This window comes from Mytilus edulis, chromosome 4 (genome assembly GCF_963676685.1).
Source record: "Mytilus edulis chromosome 4, xbMytEdul2.2, whole genome shotgun sequence".
NCBI classification, from domain to species: domain Eukaryota; kingdom Metazoa; phylum Mollusca; class Bivalvia; order Mytilida; family Mytilidae; genus Mytilus; species Mytilus edulis.
The window spans coordinates 93,903,403-93,928,734 of NC_092347.1; the positions used below are offsets into that span (position 1 = coordinate 93,903,403).

Here is a 25,332-nt window from a genome sequence, read left to right on the forward strand (position 1 = left end):
TTCATGTTAAAATGGGACTTGTAAATTAAACTCATCATAGATACCTGAATTAAAATATAATATAAAATTTAATATTGACGCCAGACGCATGTTTCGTCTACAAAAGACTCATCAGTGACGCTCAAGCTTTATGTTTTAATGTAACATTGACACGCTAATTCAAAGATTCAATTCTGAAAACTTGAAACAGCAAATAGCCTCTATTTAAAGGTGATATTAATTGATAGTTTTTGTTACAGATACAGCATCTAGTATATGTTGCCCTCCTCGACAGATGAAGACTCATCAGTATAGGACTGGCCACATGTAAGTACATTACAGTTTGTTTATGTTTATATTTGATAGGCAATGGAATTAGTTTTTTTCCTCAACAATTTGACAAAAAGATGCTTCATGTTAAAATGGGACTTGTAAATTAAACTCATCATAGATACCTGAATTAAAATATAATATAAAATTTAATATTTACGCCAGACGCATGTTTCAACCTTTAGGTTTTAATGTAACGTTGACACGCTTATTCAAAGATTCAATTCTGAAAACTTGAAACAGCAAATAGCCTCTATTTAAAGGTGATATTAATTGATAGTTTTTGTTACAGATACAGCATCTAGTATATGTTGCCCTCCTCGACAGATGAAGAATGAAGACTCATCAGTATAGGACTGGCCACATGTAAGTACATTACAGTTTGCTTAAGTTTATGTTTATATTTGATAGGCAATGGAATTAGTTTTTTTCCTCAACAATTTGACAAAAAGATGCTTCATGTTAAAATGGGACTTGTAAATTAAACTCATCATAGATACCTGAATTAAAATATAATATAAAATTTAATATTTACGCCAGACGCATGTTTCTTCTACAAAAGACTCATAAGTGACGCTCAAATCAAAAAATGTTAAAAGTAGTCCTCTGCAAAGAGCAAGCTTTAGGTTTTAATGTAACGTTGACACGCTAATTCAAAGATTAAATTCTGAAAACTTGAAACAGCAAATAGCCTCTATTTAAAGGTGATATTAATTGATAGTTTTTGTTACAGATACAGCATCTAGTATATGTTGCCCTCCTCGACAGATGAAGAATGAAGACTCATCAGTATAGGACTGGCCACATGTAAGTACATTACAGTTTGTTTATGTTTATATTTGATAGGCAATGGAATTAGTTTTTTTCCTCAACAATTTGACAAAAAGATGCTTCATGTTAAAATGGGACTTGTAAATTAAACTCATCATAGATACCTGAATTAAAATATAATATAAAATTTAATATTGACGCCAGACGCATGTTTCGTCTACAAAAGACTCATCAGTGACGCTCAAGCTTTATGTTTTAATGTAACATTGACACGCTAATTCAAAGATTCAATTCTGAAAACTTGAAACAGCAAATAGCCTCTATTTAAAGGTGATATTAATTGATAGTTTTTGTTACAGATACAGCATCTAGTATATGTTGCCCTCCTCGACAGATGAAGAATGAAGACTCATCAGTATAGGACTGGCCACATGTAAGTACATTACAGTTTGCTTAAGTTTATGTTTATATTTGATAGGCAATGGAATTAGTTTTTTTCCTCAACAATTTGACAAAAAGATGCTTCATGTTAAAATGGGACTTGTAAATTAAACTCATCATAGATACCTGAATTAAAATTTAATATTTACGCCAGACGCATGTTTCGTCTACAAAAGACTCATCAGTGACGCTCAAATCAAAAAATGTTAAAAGCAGTCCTCTGCAAAGAGCAAGCTTTAGGTTTTAATGTAACGTTGACACGCTAATTCAAAGATTCAATTCTGAAAACTTGAAACAGCAAATAGCCTCTATTTAAAGGTGATATTAATTGATAGTTTTTGTTACAGATACAGCATCTAGTATATGTTGCCCTCCTCGACAGATGAAGAATGAAGACTCATCAGTATAGGACTGGCCACATGTAAGTACATTACAGTTTGCTTAAGTTTATGTTTATATTTGATAGGCAATGGAATTAGTTTTTTTCCTCAACAATTTGACAAAAAGATGCTTCATGTTAAAATGGGACTTGTAAATTAAACTCATCATAGATACCTGAATTAAAATATAATATAAAATTTAATATTTACGCCAGACGCATGTTTCGTCTACAAAAGACTCATTAGTGACGCTCAAATCAAAAAATGTTAAAAGCAGTCCTCTGCAAAGAGCAAGCTTTAGGTTTTAATGTAACGTTGACACGCTAATTCAAAGATTAAATTCTGAAAACTTGAAACAGCAAATAGCCTCTATTTAAAGGTGATATTAATTGATAGTTTTTGTTACAGATACAGCATCTAGTATATGTTGCCCTCCTCGACAGATGAAGAATGAAGACTCATCAGTATAGGACTGGCCACATGTAAGTACATTACAGTTTGCTTAAGTTTATGTTTATATTTGATGGGCAATGGAATTAGTTTTTTTCCTCAACAATTTGACAAAAAGATGCTTCATGTTAAAATGGGACTTGTAAATTAAACTCATCATAGATACCTGAATTAAAATTTAATATTTACGCCAGACGCATGTTTCGTCTACAAAAGACTCATCAGTGACGCTCAAATCAAAAAATGTTAAAAGCAGTCCTCTGCAAAGAGCAAGCTTTAGGTTTAAATGTAACGTTGACACGCTAATTCAAAGATTCAATTCTGAAAACTTGAAACAGCAAATAGCCTCTATTTAAAGGTGATATTAATTGATAGTTTTTGTTACAGATACAGCATCTAGTATATGTTGCCCTCCTCGACAGATGAAGAATGAAGACTCATCAGTATAGGACTGGCCACATGTAAGTACATTACAGTTTGCTTAAGTTTATGTTTATATTTGATAGGCAATGGAATTAGTTTTTTTCCTCAACAATTTGACAAAAAGATGCTTCATGTTAAAATGGGACTTGTAAATTAAACTCATCATAGATACCTGAATTAAAATTTAATATTTACTCCAGACGCATGTTTCGTCTTCAAAAGACTCGTCAGTGACGCTCAAATCAAAAAATGTTAAAAGCAGTCCTCTGCAAAGAGCAAGCTTTAGGTTTTAATGTAACGTTGACACGCTAATTCAAAGATTAAATTCTGAAAACTTGAAACAGAAAATAGCCTCTATTTAAAAGTGATATTAATTGATAGTTTTTGTTACAGATACAGCATCTAGTATATGTTGCCCTCCTCGACAGATGAAGAATGAAGACTCATCAGTATAGGACTGGCCACATGTAAGTACATTACAGTTTGCTTAAGTTTATGTTTATATTTGATAGGCAATGGAATTAGTTTTTTTCCTCAACAATTTGACAAAAAGATGCTTCATGTTAAAATGGGACTTGTAAATTAAACTGATCATAGATACCTGAATTAAAATTTAATATTTACTCCAGACGCATGTTTCGTCTACAAAAGACTCATCAGTGACGCTCAAGCTTTATGTTTTAATGTAACATTGACACGCTAATTCAAAGATTCAATTCTGAAAACTTGAAACAGCAAATAGCCTCTATTTAAAGGTGATATTAATTGATAGTTTTTGTTACAGATACAGCATCTAGTATATGTTGCCCTCCTCGACAGATGAAGAATGAAGACTCATCAGTATAGGACTGGCCACATGTAAGTACATTACAGTTTGTTTATGTTTATATTTGATAGGCAATGGAATTAGTTTTTTTCCTCAACAATTTGACAAAAAGATGCTTCATGTTAAAATGGGACTTGTAAATTAAACTCATCATAGATACCTGAATTAAAATATAATATAAAATTTAATATTTACGCCAGACGCATGTTTCAACCTTTAGGTTTTAATGTAACGTTGACACGCTTATTCAAAGATTCAATTCTGAAAACTTGAAACAGCAAATAGCCTCTATTTAAAGGTGATATTAATTGATAGTTTTTGTTACAGATACAGCATCTAGTATATGTTGCCCTCCTCGACAGATGAAGAATGAAGACTCATCAGTATAGGACTGGCCACATGTAAGTACATTACAGTTTGCTTAAGTTTATGTTTATATTTGATAGGCAATGGAATTAGTTTTTTTCCTCAACAATTTGACAAAAAGATGCTTCATGTTAAAATGGGACTTGTAAATTAAACTCATCATAGATACCTGAATTAAAATATAATATAAAATTTAATATTTACGCCAGACGCATGTTTCTTCTACAAAAGACTCATAAGTGACGCTCAAATCAAAAAATGTTAAAAGTAGTCCTCTGCAAAGAGCAAGCTTTAGGTTTTAATGTAACGTTGACACGCTAATTCAAAGATTAAATTCTGAAAACTTGAAACAGCAAATAGCCTCTATTTAAAGGTGATATTAATTGATAGTTTTTGTTACAGATACAGCATCTAGTATATGTTGCCCTCCTCGACAGATGAAGAATGAAGACTCATCAGTATAGGACTGGCCACATGTAAGTACATTACAGTTTGTTTATGTTTATATTTGATAGGCAATGGAATTAGTTTTTTTCCTCAACAATTTGACAAAAAGATGCTTCATGTTAAAATGGGACTTGTAAATTAAACTCCTCATAGATACCTGAATTAAAATATAATATAAAATTTAATATTGACGCCAGACGCATGTTTCGTCTACAAAAGACTCATCAGTGACGCTCAAGCTTTATGTTTTAATGTAACATTGACACGCTAATTCAAAGATTCAATTCTGAAAACTTGAAACAGCAAATAGCCTCTATTTAAAGGTGATATTAATTGATAGTTTTTGTTACAGATACAGCATCTAGTATATGTTGCCCTCCTCGACAGATGAAGAATGAAGACTCATCAGTATAGGACTGGCCACATGTAAGTACATTACAGTTTGCTTAAGTTTATGTTTATATTTGATAGGCAATGGAATTAGTTTTTTTCCTCAACAATTTGACAAAAAGATGCTTCATGTTAAAATGGGACTTGTAAATTAAACTCATCATAGATACCTGAATTAAAATTAAATATTTACTCCAGACGCATGTTTCGTCTACAAAAGACTCATCAGTGACGCTCAAGCTTTATGTTTTAATGTAACATTGACACGCTAATTCAAAGATTCAATTCTGAAAACTTGAAACAGCAAATAGCCTCTATTTAAAGGTGATATTAATTGATAGTTTTTGTTACAGATACAGCATCTAGTATATGTTGCCCTCCTCGACAGATGAAGAATGAAGACTCATCAGTATAGGACTGGCCACATGTAAGTACATTACAGTTTGCTTAAGTTTATGTTTATATTTGATAGGCAATGGAATTAGTTTTTTTCCTCAACAATTTGACAAAAAGATGCTTCATGTTAAAATGGGACTTGTAAATTAAACTCATCATAGATACCTGAGTTAAAATTTAATATTTACTCCAGACGCATGTTTCGTCTACAAAAGACTCATCAGTGACGCTCAAATCAAAAAATGTTAAAAGCAGTCCTCTGCAAAGAGCAAGCTTTAGGTTTTAATGTAACGTTGACACGCTAATTCAAAGATTAAATTCTGAAAACTTGAAACAGAAAATAGCCTCTATTTAAAGGTGATATTAATTGATAGTTTTTGTTACAGATACAGCATCTAGTATATGTTGCCCTCCTCGACAGATGAAGAATGAAGACTCATCAGTATAGGACTGGCCACATGTAAGTACATTACAGTTTGCTTAAGTTTATGTTTATATTTGATAGGCAATGGAATTAGTTTTTTTCCTCAACAATTTGACAAAAAGATGCTTCATGTTAAAATGGGACTTGTAAATTAAACTCATCATAGATACCTGAATTAAAATATAATATAAAATTTAATATTTACGCCAGACGCATGTTTCAACCTTTAGGTTTTAATGTAACGTTGACACGCTAATTCAAAGATTCAATTCTGAAAACTTGAAACAGCAAATAGCCTCTATTTAAAGGTGATATTAATTGATAGTTTTTGTTACAGATACAGCATCTAGTATATGTTGCCCTCCTCGACAGATGAAGAATGAAGACTCATCAGTATAGGACTGGCCACATGTAAGTACATTACAGTTTGCTCAAGTTTATGTTTATATTTGATAGGCAATGGAATTAGTTTTTTTCCTCAAAAATTTGACAAAAAGATGCTTCATGTTTAAATGGGACTTGTAAATTAAACTCATCATAGATACCTGAATTAAAATATAATATAAAATTTAATATTTACGCCAGACGCATGTTTCAACCTTTAGGTTTTAATGTAACGTTGACACGCTAATTCAAAGATTCAATTCTGAAAACTTGAAACAGCAAATAGCCTCTATTTAAAGGTGATATTAATTGATAGTTTTTGTTACAGATACAGCATCTAGTATATGTTGCCCTCCTCCACAGATGAAGAATGAAGACTCATCAGTATAGGACTGGCCACATGTAAGTACATTACAGTTTGCTTAAGTTTATGTTTATATTTGATAGGCAATGGAATTAGTTTTTTTCCTCAATAATTTGACAAAAAGATTTTCATGTTAAAATGGGACTTGTAAATTAAACTCATCATAGATACCTGAATTAAAATTTAATATTTACGCCAGACGCATGTTTCGTCTACAAAAGATTCATCAGTGACGCTCAAATCAAAAAATGTTAAAAGCAGTCCTCTGCAAAGAGCAAGCTTTAGGTTTTAATGTAACGTTGACACGCTAATTCAAAGATTCAATTCTGAAAACTTGAAACAGCAAATAGCCTCTATTTAAAGGTGATATTAATTGATAGTTTTTGTTACAGATACAGCATCTAGTATATGTTGCCCTCCTCGACAGATGAAGAATGAAGACTCATCAGTATAGGACTGGCCACATGTAAGTACATTACAGTTTGCTTAAGTTTATGTTTATATTTGATAGGCAATGGAATTAGTTTTTTTCCTCAACAATTTGACAAAAAGATGCTTCATGTTAAAATGGGACTTGTAAATTAAACTCATCATAGATACCTGAATTAAAATTTAATATTTACTCCAGACGCATGTTTCGTCTACAAAAGACTCATCAGTGACGCTCAAGCTTTATGTTTTAATGTAACATTGACACGCTAATTCAAAGATTCAATTCTGAAAACTTGAAACAGCAAATAGCCTCTATTTAAAGGTGATATTAATTGATAGTTTTTGTTACAGATACAGCATCTAGTATATGTTGCCCTCCTCGACAGATGAAGAATGAAGACTCATCAGTATAGGACTGGCCACATGTAAGTACATTACAGTTTGCTTAAGTTTATGTTTATATTTGATAGGCAATGGAATTAGTTTTTTTCCTCAACAATTTGACAAAAAGATGCTTCATGTTAAAATGGGACTTGTAAATTAAACTCATCATAGATACCTGAATTAAAATATAATATAAAATTTAATATTTACGCCAGACGCATGTTTCGTATACAAAAGACTCGTTAGTGACGCTCAAATCAAAAAATGTTAAAAGCAGTCCTCTGCAAAGAGCAAGCTTTATGTTTTAATGTAACGTTGACACGCTAATTCAAAGATTAAATTCTGAAAACTTGAAACAGCAAATAGCCTCTATTTAAAGGTGATATTAATTGATAGTTTTTGTTACAGATACAGCATCTAGTATATGTTGCCCTCCTCGACAGATGAAGAATGAAGACTCATCAGTATAGGACTGGCCACATGTAAGTACATTACAGTTTGCTTAAGTTTATGTTTATATTTGATAGGCAATGGAATTAGTTTTTTTCCTCAACAATTTGACAAAAAGATGCTTCATGTTAAAATGGGACTTGTAAATTAAACTCATCATAGATACCTGAATTAAAATATAATATAAAATTTAATATTGACGCCAGACGCATGTTTCGTCTACAAAAGACTCATCAGTGACGCTCAAGCTTTATGTTTTAATGTAACATTGACACGCTAATTCAAAGATTCAATTCTGAAAACTTGAAACAGCAAATAGCCTCTATTTAAATGTGATATTAATTGATAGTTTTTGTTACAGATACAGCATCTAGTATATGTTGCCCTCCTCGACAGATGAAGAATGAAGACTCATCAGTATAGGACTGGCCACATGTAAGTACATTACAGTTTGCTTAAGTTTATGTTTATATTTGATAGGCAATGGAATTAGTTTTTTTCCTCAACAATTTGACAAAAAGATGCTTCATGTTAAAATGGGACTTGTAAATTAAACTCATCATAGATACCTGAATTAAAATTTAATATTTACTCCAGACGCATGTTTCGTCTACAAAAGACTCATCAGTGACGCTCAAGCTTTATGTTTTAATGTAACATTGACACGCTAATTCAAAGATTCAATTCTGAAAACTTGAAACAGCAAATAGCCTCTATTTAAAGGTGATATTAATTGATAGTTTTTGTTACAGATACAGCATCTAGTATATGTTGCCCTCCTCGACAGATGAAGAATGAAGACTCATCAGTATAGGACTGGCCACATGTAAGTACATTACAGTTTGCTTAAGTTTATGTTTATATTTGATAGGCAATGGAATTAGTTTTTTTCCTCAACAATTTGACAAAAAGATGCTTCATGTTAAAATGGGACTTGTAAATTAAACTCATCATAGATACCTGAATTAAAATATAATATAAAATTTAATATTTACGCCAGACGCATGTTTCGTATACAAAAGACTCGTTAGTGACGCTCAAATCAAAAAATGTTAAAAGCAGTCCTCTGCAAAGAGCAAGCTTTATGTTTTAATGTAACGTTGACACGCTAATTCAAAGATTAAATTCTGAAAACTTGAAACAGCAAATAGCCTCTATTTAAAGGTGATATTAATTGATAGTTTTTGTTACAGATACAGCATCTAGTATATGTTGCCCTCCTCGACAGATGAAGAATGAAGACTCATCAGTATAGGACTGGCCACATGTAAGTACATTACAGTTTGCTTAAGTTTATGTTTATATTTGATAGGCAATGGAATTAGTTTTTTTCCTCAACAATTTGACAAAAAGATGCTTCATGTTAAAATGGGACTTGTAAATTAAACTCATCATAGATACCTGAATTAAAATATAATATAAAATTTAATATTGACGCCAGACGCATGTTTCGTCTACAAAAGACTCATCAGTGACGCTCAAGCTTTATGTTTTAATGTAACATTGACACGCTAATTCAAAGATTCAATTCTGAAAACTTGAAACAGCAAATAGCCTCTATTTAAAGGTGATATTAATTGATAGTTTTTGTTACAGATACAGCATCTAGTATATGTTGCCCTCCTCGACAGATGAAGAATGAAGACTCATCAGTATAGGACTGGCCACATGTAAGTACATTACAGTTTGCTTAAGTTTATGTTTATATTTGATAGGCAATGGAATTAGTTTTTTTCCTCAACAATTTGACAAAAAGATGCTTCATGTTAAAATGGGACTTGTAAATTAAACTCATCATAGATACCTGAATTAAAATATAATATAAAATTTAATATTTACGCCAGACGCATGTTTCGTATACAAAAGACTCGTTAGTGACGCTCAAATCAAAAAATGTTAAAAGCAGTCCTCTGCAAAGAGCAAGCTTTATGTTTTAATGTAACGTTGACACGCTAATTCAAAGATTAAATTCTGAAAACTTGAAACAGCAAATAGCCTCTATTTAAAGGTGATATTAATTGATAGTTTTTGTTACAGATACAGCATCTAGTATATGTTGCCCTCCTCGACAGATGAAGAATGAAGACTCATCAGTATAGGACTGGCCACATGTAAGTACATTACAGTTTGCTTAAGTTTATGTTTATATTTGATAGGCAATGGAATTAGTTTTTTTCCTCAACAATTTGACAAAAAGATGCTTCATGTTAAAATGGGACTTGTAAATTAAACTCATCATAGATACCTGAATTAAAATATAATATAAAATTTAATATTGACGCCAGACGCATGTTTCGTCTACAAAAGACTCATCAGTGACGCTCAAGCTTTATGTTTTAATGTAACATTGACACGCTAATTCAAAGATTCAATTCTGAAAACTTGAAACAGCAAATAGCCTCTATTTAAAGGTGATATTAATTGATAGTTTTTGTTACAGATACAGCATCTAGTATATGTTGCCCTCCTCGACAGATGAAGAATGAAGACTCATCAGTATAGGACTGGCCACATGTAAGTACATTACAGTTTGCTTAAGTTTATGTTTATATTTGATAGGCAATGGAATTAGTTTTTTTCCTCAACAATTTGACAAAAAGATGCTTCATGTTAAAATGGGACTTGTAAATTAAACTCATCATAGATACCTGAATTAAAATTTAATATTTACTCCAGACGCATGTTTCGTCTACAAAAGACTCATCAGTGACGCTCAAGCTTTATGTTTTAATGTAACATTGACACGCTAATTCAAAGATTCAATTCTGAAAACTTGAAACAGCAAATAGCCTCTATTTAAAGGTGATATTAATTGATAGTTTTTGTTACAGATACAGCATCTAGTATATGTTGCCCTCCTCGACAGATGAAGAATGAAGACTCATCAGTATAGGACTGGCCACATGTAAGTACATTACAGTTTGCTTAAGTTTATGTTTATATTTGATAGGCAATGGAATTAGTTTTTTTCCTCAACAATTTGACAAAAAGATGCTTCATGTTAAAATGGGACTTGTAAATTAAACTCATCATAGATACCTGAATTAAAATATAATATAAAATTTAATATTTACGCCAGACGCATGTTTCGTATACAAAAGACTCGTTAGTGACGCTCAAATCAAAAAATGTTAAAAGCAGTCCTCTGCAAAGAGCAAGCTTTATGTTTTAATGTAACGTTGACACGCTAATTCAAAGATTAAATTCTGAAAACTTGAAACAGCAAATAGCCTCTATTTAAAGGTGATATTAATTGATAGTTTTTGTTACAGATACAGCATCTAGTATATGTTGCCCTCCTCGACAGATGAAGAATGAAGACTCATCAGTATAGGACTGGCCACATGTAAGTACATTACAGTTTGCTTAAGTTTATGTTTATATTTGATAGGCAATGGAATTAGTTTTTTTCCTCAACAATTTGACAAAAAGATGCTTCATGTTAAAATGGGACTTGTAAATTAAACTCATCATAGATACCTGAATTAAAATATAATATAAAATTTAATATTTACGCCAGACGCATGTTTCAACCTTTAGGTTTTAATGTAACGTTGACACGCTAATTCAAAGATTAAATTCTGAAAACTTGAAACAGCAAATAGCCTCTATTTAAAGGTGATATTAATTGATAGTTTTTGTTACAGATACAGCATCTAGTATATGTTGCCCTCCTCGACAGATGAAGAATGAAGACTCATCAGTATAGGACTGGCCACATGTAAGTACATTACAGTTTGCTTAAGTTTATGTTTATATTTGATAGGCAATGGAATTAGTTTTTTTCCTCAAAAATTTGACAAAAAGATGCTTCATGTTAAAATGGGACTTGTAAATTAAACTCATCATAGATACCTGAATTAAAATATAATATAAAATTTAATATTTACGCCAGACGCATGTTTCAACCTTTAGGTTTTAATGTAACGTTGACACGCTAATTCAAAGATTCAATTCTGAAAACTTGAAACAGCAAATAGCCTCTATTTAAAGGTGATATTAATTGATAGTTTTTGTTACAGATACAGCATCTAGTATATGTTGCCCTCCTCCACAGATGAAGAATGAAGACTCATCAGTATAGGACTGGCCACATGTAAGTACATTACAGTTTGCTTAAGTTTATGTTTATATTTGATAGGCAATGGAATTAGTTTTTTTCCTCAATAATTTGACAAAAAGATTTTCATGTTAAAATGGGACTTGTAAATTAAACTCATCATAGATACCTGAATTAAAATTTAATGTTTACGCCAGACGCATGTTTCGTCTACAAAAGATTCATCAGTGACGCTCAAATCAAAAAATGTTAAAAGCAGTCCTCTGCAAAGAGCAAGCTTTAGGTTTTAATGTAACGTTGACACGCTAATTCAAAGATTCAATTCTGAAAACTTGAAACAGCAAATAGCCTCTATTTAAAGGTGATATTAATTGATAGTTTTTGTTACAGATACAGCATCTAGTATATGTTGCCCTCCTCGACAGATGAAGAATGAAGACTCATCAGTATAGGACTGGCCACATGTAAGTACATTACAGTTTGCTTAAGTTTATGTTTATATTTGATAGGCAATGGAATTAGTTTTTTTCCTCAACAATTTGACAAAAAGATGCTTCATGTTAAAATGGGACTTGTAAATTAAACTCATCATAGATACCTGAATTAAAATATAATATAAAATTTAATATTTACGCCAGACGCATGTTTCAACCTTTAGGTTTTAATGTAACGTTGACACGCTAATTCAAAGATTAAATTCTGAAAACTTGAAACAGCAAATAGCCTTTATTTAAAGGTGATATTAATTGATAGTTTTTGTTACAGATACAGCATCTAGTATATGTTGCCCTCCTCGACAGATGAAGAATGAAGACTCATCAGTATAGGACTGGCCACATGTAAGTACATTACAGTTTGCTCAAGTTTATGTTTATATTTGATAGGCAATGGAATTAGTTTTTTTCCTCAAAAATTTGACAAAAAGATGCTTCATGTTAAAATGGGACTTGTAAATTAAACTCATCATAGATACCTGAATTAAAATATAATATAAAATTTAATATTTACGCCAGACGCATGTTTCAACCTTTAGGTTTTAATGTAACGTTGACACGCTAATTCAAAGATTCAATTCTGAAAACTTGAAACAGCAAATAGCCTCTATTTAAAGGTGATATTAATTGATAGTTTTTGTTACAGATACAGCATCTAGTATATGTTGCCCTCCTCGACAGATGAAGAATGAAGACTCAACAGTATAGGACTGGCCACATGTAAGTACATTACAGTTTGCTTAAGTTTATGTTTATATTTGATAGGCAATGGAATTAGTTTTTTTCCTCAATAATTTGACAAAAAGATGCTTCATGTTAAAATGGGACTTGTAAATTAAACTCATCATAGATACCTGAGTTAAAATTTAATATTTACTCCAGACGCATGTTTCGTCTACAAAAGACTCATCAGTGACGCTCAAATCAAAAAATGTTAAAAGCAGTCCTCTGCAAAGAGCAAGCTTTAGGTTTTAATGTAACGTTGACACGCTAATTCAAAGATTAAATTCTGAAAACTTGAAACAGCAAATAGCCTCTATTTAAAGGTGATATTAATTGATAGTTTTTGTTACAGATACAGCATCTAGTATATGTTGCCCTCCTCGACAGATGAAGAATGAAGACTCATCAGTATAGGACTGGCCACATGTAAGTACATTACAGTTTGCTTAAGTTTATGTTTATATTTGATAGGCAATGGAATTAGTTTTTTTCCTCAACAATTTGACAAAAAGATGCTTCATGTTAAAATGGGACTTGTAAATTAAACTCATCATAGATACCTGAATTAAAATATAATATAAAATTTAATATTTACGCCAGACGCATGTTTCAACCTTTAGGTTTTAATGTAACGTTGACATGCTAATTCAAAGATTAAATTCTGAAAACTTGAAACAGCAAATAGCCTCTATTTAAAGGTGATATTAATTGATAGTTTTTGTTACAGATACAGCATCTAGTATATGTTGCCCTCCTCGACAGATGAAGAATGAAGACTCATCAGTATAGGACTGGCCACATGTAAGTACATTACAGTTTGCTTAAGTTTATGTTTATATTTGATAGGCAATGGAATTAGTTTTTTTCCTCAAAAATTTGACAAAAAGATGCTTCATGTTAAAATGGGACTTGTAAATTAAACTCATCATAGATACCTGAATTAAAATATAATATAAAATTTAATATTTACGCCAGACGCATGTTTCAACCTTTAGGTTTTAATGTAACGTTGACACGCTAATTCAAAGATTCAATTCTGAAAACTTGAAACAGCAAATAGCCTCTATTTAAAGGTGATATTAATTGATAGTTTTTGTTACAGATACAGCATCTAGTATATGTTGCCCTCCTCCACAGATGAAGAATGAAGACTCATCAGTATAGGACTGGCCACATGTAAGTACATTACAGTTTGCTTAAGTTTATGTTTATATTTGATAGGCAATGGAATTAGTTTTTTTCCTCAATAATTTGACAAAAAGATTTTCATGTTAAAATGGGACTTGTAAATTAAACTCATCATAGATACCTGAATTAAAATTTAATATTTACGCCAGACGCATGTTTCGTCTACAAAAGATTCATCAGTGACGCTCAAATCAAAAAATGTTAAAAGCAGTCCTCTGCAAAGAGCAAGCTTTAGGTTTTAATGTAACGTTGACACGCTAATTCAAAGATTCAATTCTGAAAACTTGAAACAGCAAATAGCCTCTATTTAAAGGTGATATTAATTGATAGTTTTTGTTACAGATACAGCATCTAGTATATGTTGCCCTCCTCGACAGATGAAGAATGAAGACTCATCAGTATAGGACTGGCCACATGTAAGTACATTACAGTTTGCTTAAGTTTATGTTTATATTTGATAGGCAATGGAATTAGTTTTTTTCCTCAACAATTTGACAAAAAGATGCTTCATGTTAAAATGGGACTTGTAAATTAAACTCATCATAGATACCTGAATTAAAATATAATATAAAATTTAATATTTACGCCAGACGCATGTTTCAACCTTTAGGTTTTAATGTAACGTTGACACGCTAATTCAAAGATTAAATTCTGAAAACTTGAAACAGCAAATAGCCTTTATTTAAAGGTGATATTAATTGATAGTTTTTGTTACAGATACAGCATCTAGTATATGTTGCCCTCCTCGACAGATGAAGAATGAAGACTCATCAGTATAGGACTGGCCACATGTAAGTACATTACAGTTTGCTCAAGTTTATGTTTATATTTGATAGGCAATGGAATTAGTTTTTTTCCTCAAAAATTTGACAAAAAGATGCTTCATGTTAAAATGGGACTTGTAAATTAAACTCATCATAGATACCTGAATTAAAATATAATATAAAATTTAATATTTACGCCAGACGCATGTTTCAACCTTTAGGTTTTAATGTAACGTTGACACGCTAATTCAAAGATTCAATTCTGAAAACTTGAAACAGCAAATAGCCTCTATTTAAAGGTGATATTAATTGATAGTTTTTGTTACAGATACAGCATCTAGTATATGTTGCCCTCCTCGACAGATGAAGAATGAAGACTCAACAGTATAGGACTGGCCACATGTAAGTACATTACAGTTTGCTTAAGTTTATGTTTATATTTGATAGGCAATGGAATTAGTTTTTTTCCTCAATAATTTGACAAAAAGATTTTCATGTTAAAATGGGACTTGTAAATTAAACTCATCATAGATACCTGAATTAAAATTTAATATTTACGCCAGACGCATGTTTCGTCTACAAAAGATTCATCAGTGACGCTCAAATCAAAAAATGTTAAAAGCAGTCCTCTGCAAAGAGCAAGCTTTAGGTTTTAATGTAACGTTGACACGCTAATTCAAAGATTCAATTCTGAAAACTTGAAACAGCAAATAGCCTCTATTTAAAGGTGATATTAATTGATAGTTTTTGTTACAGATACAGCATCTAGTATATGTTGCCCTCCTCCACAGATGAAGAATGAAGACTCATCAGTATAGGACTGGCCACATGTAAGTACATTACAGTTTGCTTAAGTTTATGTTTATATTTGATAGGCAATGGAATTAGTTTTTTTCCTCAACAATTTGACAAAAAGATGCTTCATGTTAAAATGGGACTTGTAAATTAAACTCATCATAGATACCTGAATTAAAATATAATATAAAATTTAATATTGACGCCAGACGCATGTTTCGTCTACAAAAGACTCATCAGTGACGCTCAAGCTTTATGTAACATTGACACGCTAATTCAAAGATTCAATTCTGAAAACTTGAAACAGCAAATAGCCTCTATTTAAAGGTGATATTAATTGATAGTTTTTGTTACAGATACAGCATCTAGTATATGTTGCCCTCCTCGACAGATGAAGAATGAAGACTCATCAGTATAGGACTGGCCACATGTAAGTACATTACAGTTTGCTTAAGTTTATGTTTATATTTGATAGGCAATGGAATTAGTTTTTTTCCTCAACAATTTGACAAAAAGATGCTTCATGTTAAAATGGGACTTGTAAATTAAACTCATCATAGATACCTGAATTAAAATTTAATATTTACGCCAGACGCATGTTTCGTCTACAAAAGACTCATCAGTGACGCTCAAATCAAAAAATGTTAAAAGCAGTCCTCTGCAAAGAGCAAGCTTTAGGTTTTAATGTAACGTTGACACGCTAATTCAAAGATTCAATTCTGAAAACTTGAAACAGCAAATAGCCTCTATTTAAAGGTGATATTAATTGATAGTTTTTGTTACAGATACAGCATCTAGTATATGTTGCCCTCCTCGACAGATGAAGAATGAAGACTCATCAGTATAGGACTGGCCACATGTAAGTACATTACAGTTTGCTTAAGTTTATGTTTATATTTGATAGGCAATGGAATTAGTTTTTTTCCTCAACAATTTGACAAAAAGATGCTTCATGTTAAAATGGGACTTGTAAATTAAACTCATCATAGATACCTGAATTAAAATTTAATATTTACTCCAGACGCATGTTTCGTCTACAAAAGACTCATCAGTGACGCTCAAATCAAAAAATGTTAAAAGCAGTCCTCTGCAAAGAGCAAGCTTTAGGTTTTAATGTAACGTTGACACGCTAATTCAAAGATTAAATTCTGAAAACTTGAAACAGCAAATAGCCTCTATTTAAAGGTGATATTAATTGATAGTTTTTGTTACAGATACAGCATCTAGTATATGTTGCCCTCCTCGACAGATGAAGAATGAAGACTCATCAGTATAGGACTGGCCACATGTAAGTACATTACAGTTTGCTTAAGTTTATGTTTATATTTGATAGGCAATGGAATTAGTTTTTTTCCTCAACAATTTGACAAAAAGATGCTTCATGTTAAAATGGGACTTGTAAATTAAACTCATCATAGATACCTGAATTAAAATATAATATAAAATTTAATATTTACGCCAGACGCATGTTTCAACCTTTAGGTTTTAATGTAGCGTTGACACGCTAATTCAAAGATTAAATTCTGAAAACTTGAAACAGCAAATAGCCTCTATTTAAAGGTGATATTAATTGATAGTTTTTGTTACAGATACAGCATCTAGTATATGTTGCCCTCCTCGACAGATGAAGAATGAAGACTCATCAGTATAGGACTGGCCACATGTAAGTACATTACAGTTTGCTCAAGTTTATGTTTATATTTGATAGGCAATGGAATTAGTTTTTTTCCTCAAAAATTTGACAAAAAGATGCTTCATGTTAAAATGGGACTTGTAAATTAAACTCATCATAGATACCTGAATTAAAATATAATATAAAATTTAATATTTACGCCAGACGCATGTTTCAACCTTTAGGTTTTAATGTAACGTTGACACGCTAATTCAAAGATTCAATTCTGAAAACTTGAAACAGCAAATAGCCTCTATTTAAAGGTGATATTAATTGATAGTTTTTGTTACAGATACAGCATCTAGTATATGTTGCCCTCCTCGACAGATGAAGAATGAAGACTCATCAGTATAGGACTGGCCACATGTAAGTACATTACAGTTTGCTTAAGTTTATGTTTATATTTGATAGGCAATGGAATTAGTTTTTTTCCTCAATAATTTGACAAAAAGATTTTCATGTTAAAATGGGACTTGTAAATTAAACTCATCATAGATACCTGAATTAAAATTTAATATTTACGCCAGACGCATGTTTCGTCTACAAAAGACTCATCAGTGACGCTCAAATCAAAAAAATGTTAAAAGCAGTCCTCTGCGAAGAGCAAGCTTTAGGTTTTAATGTAACGTTGACACGCTAATTCAAAGATTCAATTCTGAAAACTTGAAACAGCAAATAGCCTCTATTTAAAGGTGATATTAATTGATAGTTTTTGTTACAGATACAGCATCTAGTATATGTTGCCCTCCTCGACAGATGAAGAATGAAGACTCATCAGTATAGGACTGGCCACATGTAAGTACATTACAGTTTGCTTAAGTTTATGTTTATATTTGATAGGCAATGGAATTAGTTTTTTTCCTCAACAATTTGACAAAAAGATGCTTCATGTTAAAATGGGACTTGTAAATTAAACTCATCATAGATACCTGAATTAAAATTTAATATTTACTCCAGACGCATGTTTCGTCTACAAAAGACTCATCAGTGACGCTCAAATCAAAAAATGTTAAAAGCAGTCCTCTGCAAAGAGCAAGCTTTAGGTTTTAATGTAACGTTGACACGCTAATTCAAAGATTAAATTCTGAAAACTTGAAACAGCAAATAGCCTCTATTTAAAGGTGATATTAATTGATAGTTTTTGTTACAGATACAGTATCTAGTATATGTTGCCCTCCTCGACAGATGAAGAATGAAGACTCATCAGTATAGGACTGGCCACATGTAAGTACATTACAGTTTGCTTAAGTTTATGTTTATATTTGATAGGCAATGGAATTAGTTTTTTTCCTCAACAATTTGACAAAAAGATGCTTCATGTTAAAATGGGACTTGTAAATTAAACTCATCATAGATACCTGAATTAAAATTTAATATTTACTCCAGACGCATGTTTCGTCTACAAAAGACTCATCAGTGACGCTCAAATCAAAAAATGTTAAAAGCAGTCCTCTGCAAAGAGCAAGCTTTAGGTTTTAATGTAACGTTGACACGCTAATTCAAAGATTAAATTCTGAAAACTTGAAACAGCAAATAGCCTCTATTTAAAGGTGATATTAATTGATAGTTTTTGTTACAGATACAGCATCTAGTATATGTTGCCCTCCTCAACAGATGAAGAATAAAGACTCATCAGTATAGGACTGGCCACATGTAAGTACATTACAGTTTGCTTAAGTTTATGTTTATATTTGATAGGCAATGGAATTAGTTTTTTTCCTCAACAATTTGACAAAAAGATGCTTCATGTTAAAATGGGACTTGTAAATTAAACTCATCATAGATACCTGAATTAAAATTTAATATTTACGCCAGACGCATGTTTCGTCTACAAAAGACTCATCAGTGACGCTCAAATCAAAAAATGTTAAAAGCAGTCCTCTGCAAAGAGCAAGCTTTAGGTTTTAATGAAACGTTGACACGCTAATTCAAAGATTCAATTCTGAAAACTTGAAACAGCAAATAGCCTCTATTTAAAGGTGATATTAATTGATAGTTTTTGTTACAGATACAGCATCTAGTATATGTTGCCCTCCTCCACAGATGAAAAATGAAGACTCATCAGTATAGGACTGGCCACATGTAAGTACATTACAGTTTGCTTAAGTTTATGTTTATATTTGATAGGCAATGGAATTAGTTTTTTTCCTCAACAATTTGACAAAAAGATGCTTCATGTTAAAATGGGACTTGTAAATTAAACTCATCATAGATACCTGAATTAAAATATAATATAAAATTTAATATTTACGCCAGACGCATGTCTCAACCTTTAGGTTTTAATGTAACATTGACACGCTAATTCAAAGATTCAATTCTGAAAACTTGAAACAGCAAATAGCCTCTATTTAAAGGTGATATTAATTGATAGTTTTTGTTACAGATACAGCATCTAGTATATGTTGCCCTCCTCGACAGATGAAGAATGAAGACTCATCAGTATAGGACTGGCCACATGTAAGTACATTACAGTTTGCTTAAGTTTATGTTTATATTTGATAGGCAATGGAATTAGTTTTTTTCCTCAACAATTTGACAAAAAGATGCTTCATGTTAAAATGGGACTTGTAAATTAAACTCATCATAGATACCTGAATTAAAATATAATATTTACTCCAGACGCATGTTTCGTCTACAAAAGACTCATCAGTGACGCTCAAATCAAAAAATGTTAAAAGCAGTCCTATGCAAAGAGCAAGCTTTAGGTTTTAATGTAACGTTGACATGCTAATTCAAAGATCCAATTCTGAAAACTTGAAACAGCAAATAGCCTCTATTTAAAGGTGATATTAATTGATAGTTTTTGTTACAGATACAGCATCTAGTATATGTTGCCCTCCTCCACAGATGAAGAATGAAGACTCATCAGTATAGGACTGGCCACATGTAAGTACATTACAGTTTGCTTAAGTTTATGTTTATATTTGATAGGCAATGGAATTAGTTTTTTTCCTCAACAATTTGACAAAAAGATGCTTCATGTTAAAATGGGACTTGTAAATTAAACTCATCATAGATACCTGAATTAAAATTTAATATTTACTCCAGACGCATGTTTCGTCTACAAAAGACTCATCAGTGACGCTCAAATCAAAAAATGTTAAAAGCAGTCCTCTGCAAAGAGCAAGCTTTAGGTTTTAATGTAACGTTGACACGCTAATTCAAAGATTCAATTCTGAAAACTTGAAACAGCAAATAGCCTCTATTTAAAGGTGATATTAATTGATAGTTTTTGTTACAGATACAGCATCTAGTATATGTTGCCCTCCTCGATAGATGAAGAATGAAGACTCATCAGTATAGGACTGGCCACATGTAAGTACATTACAGTTTGCTTAAGTTTATGTTTATATTTGATAGGCAATGGAATTAGTTTTTTTCCTCAACAATTTGACAAAAAGATGCTTCATGTTAAAATGGGACTTGTAAATTAAACTCATCATAGATACCTGAATTAAAATATAATATAAAATTTAATATTTACGCCAGACGCATGTTTCAACCTTTAGGTTTTAATGTAACATTGACACGCTAATTCAAAGATTCAATTCTGAAAACTTGAAACAGCAAATAGCCTCTATTTAAAGGTGATATTAATTGATAGTTTTTGTTACAGATACAGCATCTAGTATATGTTGCCCTCCTCGACAGATGAAGAATGAAGACTCATCAGTATAGGACTGGCCACATGTAAGTACATTACAGTTTGCTTAAGTTTATGTTTATATTTGATAGGCAATGGAATTAGTTTTTTTCCTCAACAATTTGACAAAAAGATGCTTCATGTTAAAATGGGACTTGTAAATTAAACTCATCATAGATACCTGAATTAAAATTTAATATTTACGCCAGACGCATGTTTCGTCTACAAAAAACTCATCAGTGACGCTTAAATCAAAAAATGTTAAAAGCAGTCCTCTGCAAAGAGCAAGCTTTAGGTTTTAATGTAACGTTGACACGCTAATTCAAAGATTCAATTCTGAAAACTTGAAACAGCAAATAGCCTCTATTTAAAGGTGATATTAATTGATAGTTTTTGTTACAGATACAGCATCTAGTATATGTTGCCCTCCTCGACAGATGAAGAATGAAGACTCAACAGTATAGGACTGGCCACATGTAAGTACATTACAGTTTGCTTAAGTTTATGTTTATATTTGATAGGCAATGGAATTAGTTTTTTTCCTCAATAATTTGACAAAAAGATTTTCATGTTAAAATGGGACTTGTAAATTAAACTCATCATAGATACCTGAATTAAAATTTAATATTTACGCCAGACGCATGTTTCGTCTACAAAAGATTCATCAGTGACGCTCAAATCAAAAAATGTTAAAAGCAGTCCTCTGCAAAGAGCAAGCTTTAGGTTTTAATGTAACGTTGACACGCTAATTCAAAGATTCAATTCTGAAAACTTGAAACAGCAAATAGCCTCTATTTAAAGGTGATATTAATTGATAGTTTTTGTTACAGATACAGCATCTAGTATATGTTGCCCTCCTCGACAGATGAAGAATGAAGACTCATCAGTATAGGACTGGCCACATGTAAGTACATTACAGTTTGCTTAAGTTTATGTTTATATTTGATAGGCAATGGAATTAGTTTTTTTCCTCAACAATTTGACAAAAAGATGCTTCATGTTAAAATGGGACTTGTAAATTAAACTCATCATAGATACCTGAATTAAAATATAATATAAAATTTAATATTGACGCCAGACGCATGTTTCGTCTACAAAAGACTCATCAGTGACGCTCAAGCTTTATGTAACATTGACACGCTAATTCAAAGATTCAATTCTGAAAACTTGAAACAGCAAATAGCCTCTATTTAAAGGTGATATTAATTGATAGTTTTTGTTACAGATACAGCATCTAGTATATGTTGCCCTCCTCGACAGATGAAGAATGAAGACTCATCAGTATAGGACTGGCCACATGTAAGTACATTACAGTTTGCTTAAGTTTATGTTTATATTTGATAGGCAATGGAATTAGTTTTTTTCCTCAACAATTTGACAAAAAGATGCTTCATGTTAAAATGGGACTTGTAAATTAAACTCATCATAGATACCTGAATTAAAATTTAATATTTACGCCAGACGCATGTTTCGTCTACAAAAGACTCATCAGTGACGCTCAAATCAAAAAATGTTAAAAGCAGTCCTCTGCAAAGAGCAAGCTTTAGGTTTTAATGTAACGTTGACACGCTAATTCAAAGATTCAATTCTGAAAACTTGAAACAGCAAATAGCCTCTATTTAAAGGTGATATTAATTGATAGTTTTTGTTACAGATACAGCATCTAGTATATGTTGCCCTCCTCGACAGATGAAGAATGAAGACTCATCAGTATAGGACTGGCCACATGTAAGTACATTACAGTTTGCTTAAGTTTATGTTTATATTTGATAGGCAATGGAATTAGTTTTTTTCCTCAACAATTTGACAAAAAGATGCTTCATGTTAAAATGGGACTTGTAAATTAAACTCATCATAGATACCTGAATTAAAATTTAATATTTACTCCAGACGCATGTTTCGTCTACAAAAGACTCATCAGTGACGCTCAAATCAAAAAATGTTAAAAGCAGTCCTCTGCAAAGAGCAAGCTTTAGGTTTTAATGTAACGTTGACACGCTAATTCAAAGATTAAATTCTGAAAACTTGAAACAGCAAATAGCCTCTATTTAAAGGTGATATTAATTGATAGTTTTTGTTACAGATACAGCATCTAGTATATGTTGCCCTCCTCGACAGATGAAGAATGAAGACTCATCAGTATAGGACTGGCCACATGTAAGTACATTACAGTTTGCTTAAGTTTATGTTTATATTTGATAGGCAATGGAATTAGTTTTTTTCCTCAACAATTTGACAAAAAGATGCTTCATGTTAAAATGGGACTTGTAAATTAAACTCATCATAGATACCTGAATTAAAATATAATATAAAATTTAATATTTACGCCAGACGCATGTTTCAACCTTTAGGTTTTAATGTAGCGTTGACACGCTAATTCAAAGATTAAATTCTGAAAACTTGAAACAGCAAATAGCCTCTATTTAAAGGTGATATTAATTGATAGTTTTTGTTACAGATACAGCATCTAGTATATGTTGCCCTCCTCGACAGATGAAGAATGAAGACTCATCAGTATAGGACTGGCCACATGTAAGTACATTACAGTTTGCTCAAGTTTATGTTTATATTTGATAGGCAATGGAATTAGTTTTTTTCCTCAAAAATTTGACAAAAAGATGCTTCATGTTAAAATGGGACTTGTAAATTAAACTCATCATAGATACCTGAATTAAAATATAATATAAAATTTAATATTTACGCCAGACGCATGTTTCAACCTTTAGGTTTTAATGTAACGTTGACACGCTAATTCAAAGATTCAATTCTGAAAACTTGAAACAGCAAATAGCCTCTATTTAAAGGTGATATTAATTGATAGTTTTTGTTACAGATACAGCATCTAGTATATGTTGCCCTCCTCGACAGATGAAGAATGAAGACTCATCAGTATAGGACTGGCCACATGTAAGTACATTACAGTTTGCTTAAGTTTATGTTTATATTTGATAGGCAATGGAATTAGTTTTTTTCCTCAATAATTTGACAAAAAGATTTTCATGTTAAAATGGGACTTGTAAATTAAACTCATCATAGATACCTGAATTAAAATTTAATATTTACGCCAGACGCATGTTTCGTCTACAAAAGACTCATCAGTGACGCTCAAATCAAAAAAATGTTAAAAGCAGTCCTCTGCGAAGAGCAAGCTTTAGGTTTTAATGTAACGTTGACACGCTAATTCAAAGATTCAATTCTGAAAACTTGAAACAGCAAATAGCCTCTATTTAAAGGTGATATTAATTGATAGTTTTTGTTACAGATACAGCATCTAGTATATGTTGCCCTCCTCGACAGATGAAGAATGAAGACTCATCAGTATAGGACTGGCCACATGTAAGTACATTACAGTTTGCTTAAGTTTATGTTTATATTTGATAGGCAATGGAATTAGTTTTTTTCCTCAACAATTTGACAAAAAGATGCTTCATGTTAAAATGGGACTTGTAAATTAAACTCATCATAGATACCTGAATTAAAATATAATATAAAATTTAATATTTACGCCAGACGCATGTTTCGTCTACAAAAGACTCATCAGTGACGCTCAAATCAAAAAATGTTAAAAGCAGTCCTCTGCAAAGAGCAAGCTTTAGGTTTTAATGTAACGTTGACACGCTAATTCAAAGATTAAATTCTGAAAACTTGAAACAGCAAATAGCCTCTATTTAAAGGTGATATTAATTGATAGTTTTTGTTACAGATACAGCATCTAGTATATGTTGCCCTCCTCAACAGATGAAGAATAAAGACTCATCAGTATAGGACTGGCCACATGTAAGTACATTACAGTTTGCTTAAGTTTATGTTTATATTTGATAGGCAATGGAATTAGTTTTTTTCCTCAACAATTTGACAAAAAGATGCTTCATGTTAAAATGGGACTTGTAAATTAAACTCATCATAGATACCTGAATTAAAATTTAATATTTACGCCAGACGCATGTTTCGTCTACAAAAGACTCATCAGTGACGCTCAAATCAAAAAATGTTAAAAGCAGTCCTCTGCAAAGAGCAAGCTTTAGGTTTTAATGAAACGTTGACACGCTAATTCAAAGATTCAATTCTGAAAACTTGAAACAGCAAATAGCCTCTATTTAAAGGTGATATTAATTGATAGTTTTTGTTACAGATACAGCATCTAGTATATGTTGCCCTCCTCCACAGATGAAAAATGAAGACTCATCAGTATAGGACTGGCCACATGTAAGTACATTACAGTTTGCTTAAGTTTATGTTTATATTTGATAGGCAATGGAATTAGTTTTTTTCCTCAACAATTTGACAAAAAGATGCTTCATGTTAAAATGGGACTTGTAAATTAAACTCATCATAGATACCTGAATTAAAATATAA

General features: G+C 31.6%; 1 long non-coding RNA gene across 1 annotated transcript in view; it reads left to right on the forward strand.

Annotated features, from left to right (window-relative positions):
* Positions 1-235: 235 nt before the first annotated feature.
* LOC139521092 (uncharacterized) overlaps positions 236-25,332 on the forward strand; it is a 39,994-nt gene continuing 14,897 nt past the window's right edge. The window contains exon 1 of the long non-coding RNA XR_011663993.1: positions 236-306. This is a non-coding gene — a long non-coding RNA (uncharacterized lncRNA). The remainder of the gene's footprint in view (positions 307-25,332) is intronic.